This window comes from Ursus maritimus, unplaced genomic scaffold (genome assembly GCF_017311325.1).
Source record: "Ursus maritimus isolate PB19 unplaced genomic scaffold, ASM1731132v1 scaffold_4, whole genome shotgun sequence".
In the NCBI taxonomy this organism is placed as follows: Eukaryota; Metazoa; Chordata; class Mammalia; order Carnivora; family Ursidae; genus Ursus; species Ursus maritimus.
In genome coordinates this window covers 26,389,494-26,401,759 of record NW_024426552.1, presented here as the reverse complement: position 1 = coordinate 26,401,759, position 12,266 = coordinate 26,389,494, and the positions used below count along the sequence as shown (strand labels likewise).

General features: G+C 34.8%; 1 protein-coding gene across 3 annotated transcripts in view; it reads left to right on the top strand.

The window, feature by feature from the left end:
• The window catches only part of USP25 (ubiquitin specific peptidase 25), a 111,350-nt gene that overhangs the window by 18,204 nt on the left and 80,880 nt on the right, over positions 1–12,266 (top strand). For all 3 annotated transcript variants that reach the window (XM_008701929.2, XM_040621091.1, XM_040621092.1), the window contains one exon: positions 7,067–7,229. The gene's annotated coding sequence lies outside the window, so the exon portion shown is untranslated. The remainder of the gene's footprint in view (positions 1–7,066; positions 7,230–12,266) is intronic.

Here is a 12,266-nt window from a genome sequence, read left to right as displayed (position 1 = left end):
GTACATAACATTGCAAAGATTTGGTGTAATGTAATATGCCATAAAATGTTATGTAAAATTATGTTCTGTAGAAGTAAAAAGTCATATTAATTTAATTTACTGTTGCAAAATGTAAATTTTTTGTGGTACGTATAGATTTTATAATTTACAGTTAACAAAAAAATGTTAAATATAAAATGTGCAGTTAATAAGCACATATGTAAATCATTGTGTCAGAAAAAAGGAAATGTAAGAATTCCAGCTAAACATTTGGCAAAGAGATATTTGTTCCTATGGGTTTTATTAATAGGCTTAGGATTCTAAATTCAAACGGGAAAATGATGTATTTTTAAGAAAAAGTTTATATATCATGCTTAATATGAATAAATAGTTAAATTTATTCATTACTTAGGTTCACATAACAAAATTTTGCCAAATTCCTAGAATCATATGAAGATGGTTATATTTTAGCAGGCATAATTTAATATGAATTCATACATTTGGAATACTACCTTATAATTATATGAGTTACAGCCTGTCTTTTTGTATCTTACAATCCTCTGTTCAAAGTACTCATAAATTTCAGGGTGAAATTCTTAAGAAATTGAACATTTTTAAAGTGTGCTTCTTAATATAATTATTCCTTAATGTCAGGATTGAATGTATTAATTATAATTATCTCTTGGTTACTAATGCTTAGGTAGGGAACAAGTGGAATATGGATAGTTGAAATTTGCTAATAAACTACATTGTAATTGATTTGTGTCTGTGATGTGTTTGTTGTGAAAATGACTTGCCTCATGAAATGATTTTGAATTAGTTGGGTAGAAGATTGGGCTAGATTCTAGTTAAAGTTGTTACATACAACTCCAACTATTTCAAGAAAAAATGTGGTGGTATAAGGAACTTTCTAATGGAAGCAGCCAGAATGTATTGTTTGTTGAATATGAAATATTTTAAGATCTTAAAAGTATTGCAGTATTAAGATAGTAAAGACTAAAATCAGACTAAATCAAAGTGAAAGCAGGAACCCAAAGAATTAAGTTCAGAACACTGAAAGTCATTTTTTGACATGATATTTACTTGTGCATATAAACTTGAACTTCAGTTAATGATATCCTTGTTGAATGTGGGAAAAAGAAGTCAAAGGCCGTTGCCTATCTAAGGTTGGGATAATAGGAGATCATTTCCCTTATTAAGTGGTTATGTCAAAGGATGATGTATTTACAGTAAGGGTAAGGTCTAAGTATCCCCCCTTCGAGACCCTAGAGCACTACAAAGATAGTTTCTTTGGCTCTGACTACAAAGACAGTTAGAGGTGATGGGACTTGCTCCTGAAAGGTTGTACCGTGGTTTTGTAGCTGAAATTTGTGTTGATTTAGTGGTCTAGTGAGTCTCAACTTGGGAATTAAGCCTCCAAAAGCAGTTCTGAAAGACTGAATATGGGATGGTTGCACTGCCCCTACTGCTCCAAAATCAGTACGTTCCATTCTGGTAGTGGTAATTTTACCTTTTTTTAAAAAGATTTTATTTATTTAGAGAGAAAGCACATGAGCAGGGAGAGGGTTCAGGGAGAGGGAGAGAGAATCTCAAGCAGACTCCCCACTGAGTGCAGAGTCCAACATGGGCTCGATCTCACGACCCTGAGATCGGGACCTGAGCTAAAATCAAGAGTCGGATGCTTAACCGACTAAGCCACCCAGGTGCCCTTTACTTCTTTTTGTAGTAATTTTCTACTTGAACCTGACCTTTCATCCAGAAGGGTAGGTACAAGAAGGGAGAAAAGCATTTTTACGGAATTTGCAGGGACTCATTGTGCCTCCCATTTTGGCCTGCATGGACCACTGTAGAGGAACTAGGTGAGCAGTGTGCTCAGCCAACTAATCATTATCTTTACACTCCAAGACCAGTCCAACAAGGAAGTCCAGGTGTCTGAACTGGAGTTAAGTTTGGGAGCCACCTGGGGGTTTTCCCCACCAGAATGGCCTGGAGTTGTCATTAGGGCAAAGAAAATAGCATCATGTCCAGGAATGGTTAGGGTGGGATTCTGATTTTTAAAATAGGTTTTATAGCTCCCACCCTTTCCATCCTGATCATTATTTAGAAAGCTGTTATGAGGGGCACCTGGGTGGCTCAGTCAGTTAAGTGTCTGCCTTCAGCTCAGGTCATGATCCCAGGGTCCTGGGATCGAGCCCCCCGTCAGGCTTCCTGCTCGGTGGGAAGCCTGCTTCTCCCTCTCCCTCTGCCTGCCGCTCCCCCTGCTTGTGCTCTCTTTCTCTCTCTCTGTCAAATAATAAATAAAATCTTTAAAAAAATTAAAAAAGAAAGCTGTTATGAGAGGAAACTGCCTTAAGAAGATGTGTTGAACAAGAGTAGGTGAGGGAGGCAATTACAGATCTTTTTAAGTTGATTTGTGAAAATAATTCTAGGGCTCAACACTACCACATGCCTATGAATTATTGAAAATCCATAGAATGCTTATTATTCCATTTTTTGAGTGGCTCTTATGATAGAAAAGTATTGCACTGTCAGATTACAAGTGGTCTGGAAAAATTGAAAATATGAAACTAACCTGTTTCAAGGGCTACAAGACTGTGGCCAGAGTTGACTGATAAGACTGGAATAGCAATGCTGTAACTTGAAAAAATGTCAATAATGAGGCACCACTGATAGTTCCAAGAAGGGTTGGGGTGAGTAAGGGGAGAGTTGGGTGGTCAAAGTTCTATATAGTCAGTCTTCCAGAATTGGGCAGGAGTCACACCACGTACGGTGTATCCTTCCTCATCATGGTTGGCTTATTTGGCAGGGAGTGGTAGTCTCTGTCAGAAACACAGAGTCTCTTAATTTGTCCTCAGCATATGACTGGATATGTTGTTGCCTTGCTGGGTATGATGGTAGATTGCAGCAGTGGCGGTCATCTGGGTAGTGCATACTTGCTGAGCCATCCCATTTGAGAACATCACAATGGCTAAAATGAAGAAATACCAAGTGTTGGTGAGCATGTGGAGTAACTGGAATGGTCATTGTTGGTAGGAATGTATAATGGAATTACCACTTTGGAAAACTGGGAATTTCTAATGAATTTCAACTTATACTATGCTAATACTTAGTGTTTCCACCTCTAGGTATAGACCCTTGAGAAAGGAGTACATAGTAGCTTTATCGATAATAACTAAAAACTATAAACAATTAAAACTTGACACAAAAGAGTAATTGCTGTGTGATTCCATTTATGTGATGTGTAAGGGCACGCAAAACGAATTTGTGGTGATAGAAGTCAGAACGTTGATTTTCTGGCAGGTGGAGGGGACACTGTTGGCTGAAAAAGGGGTATGAGAGAATTTTCTAGAATAATGGAAATTTTCTGTATCTTGATCTGGGTGGTGATCACATGGGTGTATACATATGTACAAAGTTTCACTGAGCTGTACATTTAAGACTTGTATATCTTATCATATGCAGATTATCCCTCTACAAAGTACTTTTTCCAAAAAAAGCATGTTTTGAGCTGTTTGATAATCAATATGCAAAAACTGTATTTCTATGTATAAAAAAGAATGATAGGGAGAAATTTTAAAAAGCTACCATTTATAACATAAAACTGTGAAAGACCAAGAATACATTTAATGAATGTGCAAAAACTTCCAAGAAGATTAGAGGATATCGTTGAGACACATTAATGAATATGTAAATAATTGGAAATGTATTTCACAAATTGGAGCACTGAACATTGTAATTTTTTGAGAGGGGGAGGGGCGGAGAGAGAGGGGGAAGGAGAGAATCTTAAGCAGGCTCCATACCCAGTGTGGAACCCCACGTGGGGTCAATCTCACGACCCTGAGATCTTGACCTGAGCCCAAATCAAGAGTCAGACTCTTAACTGACTGAGCCACCCAGGTATCCTGGAAAACTGAACATTGTAAAAATGGTCAGTTCTCTGTGAACTAACTCATGCATTTAGTGTGATTCTAATATATTTTTTTGAAAAAAGGAAATCAACAAAATGATTCATTCCTTCCTTAATTCCTTCCATCCCTCCCTCCCTCCTTCCCTCCCTGTTTGTCTCCCTTCCCTTCCTTCTTTCTTATTTTCTTTTTTGTTGGTCTCTACAGCTTAAATGATATGTATGTTTTTCAGTTAGTATGATGTTTCCCTAAATGTACTTAGATGATCTAAAGTGGGATGTTTTCAACATTACAGCTATAATGCAATTTAAATAATTTATATTTAAATAACAACACAAACATAATACAACTAGCATAAAAACCCAAAAAACAAAATCAGTACAATAAGAATTTAATGAGAAGGTGAACATTTATCATAAGTAAGTGCTTTAAATATTCTGTATAGAGTGTGGAAGGAAAAGAGCAAAACATTTTGTCATCCTTTTATGTTGCTGCATGGTCATGACTAGTGTTGGGAAGATAAGAAAGGAGATGATGGGTAGTGGGAATTGGTTTTTGATTTGTGGCTTTTGGGGTTGCCTCTCTTGGCATGCTATATTTTGTTATAAGCTATTTCTGAGCTCTCTGAGATTTGCAGTGTTAGTTTTGTTGTTGCTGTTGTTTTCTCTACTGACAGACTTAATACCTGGATTTGTAGCTATTGCATACTTTATACTTCAAAGCCTGGGCAGTATCAGTGGCTTCACTTTGGTGAGGCCGGGGAAGGAACCCTTATGCAGCACTTGGCCTTATAGAAAGTTTATATTCATTTTGGCAATACTGGACTACAGAAAGGGCTTGGGGGCTTGGGAATAGAGTAATATTTGGGATAGAGGTTGGGCTTTTGGTAAAAAAAATAGCAAAGAGGTAGCAACATCTAATATCTTAATCATTCATTTCAAACTTTGTTTAGGCCCTAGTATTTATCATGTATGCTTTAGGAATGAAACAGCTGTGTGTTTCTACCCTCCAGATGCTGAGTAGTAAATAATTTTGATGCAATGTGATGAATGTATTTACAGATTTTTAGGAGCCAGGAAGAGGTGGCAGGAAACTCTTGTGTGTTGTAAGTTCCTGGTGATACAAAACTTTGTTATAAGCTCTAAATCAAGAAGACCACAAAGTCATGGCATTCTTCAATCCACATCTTTCAGTATGGTAGTTCTGCCATATGGTATGGTTAAGGAATATTACAATAAACCAGTTTTTGAAAGCCCGTATTATAATGAATGATGAGCTCTACCATATGACTGAATTGAAGATATCTTTTATATATGACCACCGGTGCTAATTTTTCTGTCCTGTTTGTGGTGTTGTTGCTACTTTTCCCAGAATGCATGGCTTGTTTTAGTTCATTCATCTCTAATTACCAAGGTGGAAATAGTTTTCCCTTATTTATACTTCTAAATGTACATATACATTACAAAAAGAACAAAATCGTCAAGTGAAAATACTCATTATAGAAGTCAATAAAAAATTAAATATACCTTCTTATATACAGCAGTCTTTTGTGTGCTATTTGCCTTTCGTATACTATGTATCCACTTTTCTCTTTTGCGCATAAACTAGTTGCCTTGTACAAAATCAGTTTTTTCCAGTTTATTCTTATGATATTATGCTGAACTGTACAACTTGAACAGTAGGAAGTCTTTCAGCTTGGCTTTTTGACTTTTTATCTTCCTCTTAACGTTCTTGAAAACTTGGTAACAGTGGGATGTTCTAGGTAAATTCTGATTTTCTTCTGCTCCAATTCACCTAACTAAGTATCTTCCATGGAGTTGTGGTACCTTTTAGTGGTAAATGGCTTATAAGAAAAAGCCTTCTAGGGGCTGTGGTTGCATGTGAGAGCTGATTTTTGGGTATAGAACTGCTGCTAATGTTGGGCCACTTTTAATAGTTTACAGAGGTGTAAATTGTTCATTTTTAAATGTGTGAATGTACTTTGATCTTTGCATTATAACATACCATGTTGTTCTTACCTGCTATTTTTTTGGGATGTGGTTTCATTGATTCCCAAAGAAAGGCTCTATCCTGTATTCACATAAGTTATTTTAAATAATGATAAGTTTGAATCCTATTGTGTGGTATCTAACATCATGTTGAAAATAATGCTGTTAGAGATAAAAATATAATTTACTTTTTCCCCATAATTAAGGAATATAGCTATATTAATTTGACATTAATCTGATAGGCCAAATCTTTAAAATAAGGATGATGTAGCATGAATGAGATTTTCTTAAGCCAAAATGTTGGAAAAACTCATTCATGCTGAGATTTTTAAAATTAACACAAAATTGATTAAGACACCCGAATATTACTTATGCTTATTTAGAGTAGCTAATAACATATGCCTTGAGCAGGCAAAATCCTTTGTTAGTTCAAATGTGGGAATCAGGATTTTCCAGCATGTTGCAGCATGTTTAAGAGCAAGAACAGCATGTAAATGCTACTTGAAGCAAAGTCGCGTTATTCGTGCCATGTTGAGATGTATTTAAGATATTCTGTAGGTAAGCTTATTTTGAAGAGGTAAACCTTTTATTATTCTGATATGTATGTAGGTCAACTTTTGGGTGAAGAAGTAAACACATAAATATTCTCTTTAGTTAGATCTCTAGAACTGAAAGGAACCCTAGAATTTACCATAGCTTTTTTTTTTTATAGTAAAGGAAATGAATGGTCAGAGGAGTAAAAGAGCAGTTTGTTCAGTTTTTAATGTTTTCCTGATGATTCAAAGCAATTGTTATAAAAAACTAGTCATTATGTTATTTTGTAAATATTTACTACAGTGATTTCTTAGAAAACTTACCTAGGTGCTATATTCCTGGTATTAAACCTCAAATTTGTTGAAACATCATTTAACATATTTTCTGTTTTTATAACACTGTCTTTTTGCATTTGAGATTTCCTTTTTTCTTAGGAAAAAAGGCTACATGTCTCTTCATCTGTTTGCCACTGCTATATTCTTAAAGAAAATTAACTTCTGCTTGAGTCAAGTTAGTGTTTAGTAGTACTTCCCCAAATACATTATCCAGAGCTTATGTAATTAGAATCCTGTTTGTGGTTGGTGTGTTATTTCCCAGGGTATGGCATGAAATTAATACCGTATTTTTCTTTTTTTCATCATTTTCTCCCCATTGCTTAAGAGTTCTTGAAGCCAGCATAGCAGAAAATAAAGCATGTTTAAAGAGAACACCTACAGAAGTTTGGAGGGATTCTCGAAACCCTTACGATAGAAAAAGGCAGGACAAAGCTCCTGTTGGACTGAAGAATGTTGGCAATACTTGCTGGTTTAGTGCTGTTATTCAGGTAAGGATCTTTACAAAGATCTTACTTGGTGGGCATGATAGCAGCGGAAGGTGGGTTGTGGTTGTGTTTCTTTTAAATTGTGTACTTTAAATATAAGTGCAGGCAAGGTTTTAATATGCCCTTCTGTCTAATGAACTAATTTGTGGATTGTAGGACTCTTCACCTGTCCCTTGTCCTTACCCCCAGTATGGAGTTTTAACAGTAGAGCACTGCCTATGCCTTTCACTTATTTGGAATTAATCTCTCCTCCTTCCTAATTGTTGTGCTAATTATTAACAATTAACAATTGTGCTAATTGTTGTCAGAGTGGAAAGAGTGAAAATGTTTTTGTATGTAATTCTCCGCAAACTTTGAGAAGGAGATAACCAAGATATAAAACCAGATCTCTTCTTGTTGTTGTTGTTATTATTGCAAATTAAATCAGGTTTATTGTATAAAATGGCAAATGTTATTCATAGAATTATAGTTATTTAAATACTCTTAATATAAGGAGGCATTGTGTTTGAGGAGGGTTTAGATTGACATAATTCTCAGTGCATATGTGAGAATGATGTAAAGAAAATATATTGATAATCTTTTTTTTTTTTTTAACTTGGAAGGCCCTTATGAAATGTTTCTTGAAATCCTTATTCTAAAATGAAATTTTTTGTATGCATAGTTATGCATCTTCTTAATGTGGACTAGTTTTCTTTCTTGTGTTTTTAGTTCTTTATGAGATATGACTATTGTCATAATTCTTTACCATTTTCAGTTAGACACTGATAATGTTACCCATCAGATTACAAAACATTGAATTAAATGATCTCCTTAAAACAATCTATGAATAATAACATCCTCTTAATTTTTATTACCCTTTAGGAAAATATTTTGTTTAATTTTCCTAACACAGTTGAATCGTAGCTTATTATTTAGTATTCCTGATGAGTACTACTTAAATCGTTTTGTATGCCATTTCTTCAAAATATCTCTTCATTCTGTAGCTTTCCAAGCCTGTATGTATGATGGCATAAACTTCTTTGTGATATTAAAGCAGCTAACTGGTTATTTTGTTCATTAGATTGTTAATTGTGTTCTCTAGGTGATTAATCTGTAGTTTTAAATTTTTTTCTACTTCAGTGTTATAATTTCCAACTTTCCCCCCACTTGTTTGCTTGGCACCAAATACCGTTCAATTTGATATCCTTCGGTTTTCTAGGTTTATGTCTCACTCTTTAATATTCTGTGATATATACTAGTTAGTAGTATGCTACGCTATTTATTTTTCAGGCTATTAAAATGTTAAGGAATACCTGAATTAATATAAATCTATAATAATACCTTTGTTCCTATCCTTGATTAATTATTAATGAATACGTAGATATTCATAATATCTAAAATTTTATTAGTCTCTTTGTCTTGCTTTACTTGCACTGTAAGAGTTTTTACGTTTATTGTCCAATTTAAATTTCATAATTTAGACAATATTTAAAAGTATGAAGCACAGTTTTAAGGCTGTGATGTGAATCTTCATGAATACACTTTGCTTCTTGTATTTGGACAAGTAGATGCCAGCTCTATGCTATAATGGCCAATTAGTGAGGCTTATTGATTAGAAGCCTCTTTCAGAAAACTGTTAGAAGAAGGTACTTACAAATAATCAGTATTTGTTAGTTAGAATAGGTGCTTTTTATTTCTCTACACCATATTGTAAGAAAGGCCTGTTTGAAATTATAACTAAATTCATACTAACAAATGGGGATAACCACTTTATGTTTTCATAGGATAAACTTCTTTCAGTATCTTAGTTCAACTTTGAAACAGCTGTACATCTATTTCTACTCGAAGTGGTGTTTGCTGATCTTAGCTTTTGTTTTACTTTTCAAATTTTTGGTGTTTTTTTGGTGGGGAGGAGAATAGACTGGAAAAAATTGTTTGTTCTATTTAAAATTTGAAGTAATTTTACTGATTTCTAAATTTTACCTTAAATTAGTGGCTGTTTAACTGGTATAGCATCCTAACATAGGCTAGGATAGGGTTCTTGGGATTATTGTTATTAATATATTTTTTAATTTTTTTTGGAGAAATCTGGATACCTGGAGAAGTGACCTTTAGCCTTGAAAAACTTGGGTTATAGTGAAGTATTAGATCATTGGCTTTGGGTGTGTGGAAATACATTAAACTTCAGGTTTTGGAAAATTGTAGGTGGGAAGAAAAATTTGTCAAAAGATCACTTCAGGTTTTTTTTTTCTTAGTGTAATTTTACTGTATTCTGTTTAAGTAGCTTTTCATTTTCATCTCTAGTAATTAAAATCTTTTCTTTTTTTCATTTTGTGACGTTATTGTTTAATTTCACAGATACCATCTTAGATATAAAAGTTTATCATCATAAGTGGAATTTTTCACCTATGACAGAAAAGTTGGGCAGGAAATTTCTGTTAGTGTTGGAAGTTTCTTATTGTATTTTCCCAAGTGAATTGGAACTTGTTCAAACTATGATGTAAATGTACTGTAAAGTTTCAATTACAAAATTTTCTCAGGGGTGGAATTTACTTAGTTGGCAGGACTAGTGTGATACAATTGGGACTTCTTTTCCTTGTAAGTCTATCTGCCAATTATAGAAATTTACTTGGATAATAAAACTCTAACTGCAAAATAGGTAGCAGGGATAGGCTACAGAGGGTACAGCTTTATACTTGTTTTTTTTAGGTACTGGGACCAATATTTTGGGAGAAAAGGGACAGTATCAGAAAGGGACTATAAGCAAGGAGACGATGGGACAGAGGATGGCTTAAATCATCTTTTGGATGCTAGCAGTATTCGCCTGACTGTCCTAGATTGGGCATTAACCCCTTATCTAGTCAGGAGTATTTTTATCCCAGAACTTAACATCTAGAAAGGACTAGTGGGGGCTGCTTTTTCTCCACCAGGGTATCAGTGAATGAGGTAGCTACTTAGAAGTATACTCCTCTCTTGCTAGTTTGGGGTATAATTCATGGATTCTCATGATGACCCTTGGTACCTTTCCCATTTGGATGCCTCTGAGATGCTCAGAAGTAAGGTGTTCATCCTTCTCAGTTTGCTTTGTACAGCTCCAGTTTATTTTTATCGTAGATGTACTGGTGCCTGTTCCTAAGTCGTAAAGCTCTCACACTCAAAAGGGTTGTGAGTTGGAAGATAAAGGATATGGTCACCTTACTCATAAATCATTTAACTCCGGGTTGACTTAAATATGAGCATTCTGAAGGCGGAGAACACATCTTCTAGGTTATTGTTTTATATGAGTATGTAATACAGTGTTTGACACATTGAAGAAAGGAGGATATATTATTTATGGTGGAATTGACGACTTAAGATGCTTTTATCATTCTAATGATGAATGAAATTGAGAAAATGCTGCGTTTTCAAAAAAATATGAAGATATCATTTAACATGTTTATTCACATTATTTGCTCTTATCCTTAGTTTTCATTAAAGTATTTAAGTACCCAGTTCAAAGAGAAAATAAGTAATTCCATAGCGATACAAGGCTTATAATGAACAACAGAAGTAATTTGCCCCAAACCTCCCTCCTTCACAGTCCTGCTTCTTAATAGCAACTACAACCAGTTCTAGCTGTTTTTCCTTTTATCTTCATTTTTCTAAATGGCATGCCTTCCTGATGAGATAAATGGGGATTTAGCTGTCTCATTTCATATACCTAGACTTGCCTTTTCCTTCATTTCCAACATAGTTATATAACAAGTTTAAAATAGTAGTCAGTGTTTACCTTTTCTATGACTTTGTAAACGTTACAGTGATTTACTGAGAGTGCCCCTTTGGAATCCTTTGTTTTCCTGGTGTTGTCAGGAAAACACCTTTTTTTCTTTCTATTTTCTATATACTTACTCTTAAAATTTTCTAAGTACTCTAACGTCTCTGTTATGGTCTTAATAGTATGTTCTATATGTGTAAACATATTAACTCTCTTTCTTTCTTTTTAAATTTGGTTCCCTTTACCACGGAAGGTTTTTCTCTGTCTCAAGTCCAAGCTGGATTCCTATTCTTTGTGTTTGAAGCACGATTGCTGGCTTTCCAAAGCAGACCTAAGAGAAAGGAGATTGTGGGAAGGTTGACTGGGGATCACTTGGCAGGATTTTTACTTAATCCTCCTATTTGTAGCCCTGAATCTTATTCCCTCTCACACACACTATGACTGATTTTTCTGAGCCCGAGTTGGTTCAGTTCAATTATATCCGAAGACTAAATATCGTATATCCCGCAGAAGGAGGTGGTATTTGTCTACCTTTCTGTATCTGGGAAGGACATGGGGATTTAACTGCTCTGTATACAGACTTTTATCTTTTAATCATGCCATCTGTTTTCAGTCCCTTCCTTACCTTGAACTTTAGTGATACTATTCCTTTTTTTTTTTTTTTTTAGTCCAGCAAGGAGAATTGATCTTGCTTCTCCTCAGTATCTTCATTATAGGAAGTTTATATCCCTTTGCTCTCTTATCATCACTCTTTGTTTTCCACAAGTTTTTGAAATCTCATCTCTCGTAGCTTTCTGTTATTAGCAAGAGTTTAGCCAAATTCCATTTTACCAAGTGCTCTTCAAAATATACCTTTTAGCTTTGGACCGAATGAAAGGATACTTGTTTTCAGGGTGTATCAATCACAAACACAATTTAGGCAGTAGTGACAATTACCCTTTTCCATCTTTCTTGAAAAAAATATGTTGACCAATACTATTATGTGATTGAGGATATAAAGTGTTAATGACTTAAAAACATTAATTTCCATGGTTTATCGTAATGGTCACAAGTTCTACTTTGGGTAATAGCTTATTAGGTTGTTTTAGACTGTCTACCTAGTCATATTTTGCTGGAAACTAACCCAGCCACACCAAAACAACAACAATAAATCAACTTTTGAAGACTATGTCACATAACACTAAAGCAGTGTGGGATTTTGAGGCTAAGCTCTGAGAGAACAGGATTTTTAGGCTAAGCTTCATTTGTTGGGTTGATTTTATCCTTGAGCAATTCCAGAAGTGGCCGCTGAGTGGCTAGGAAGGTAA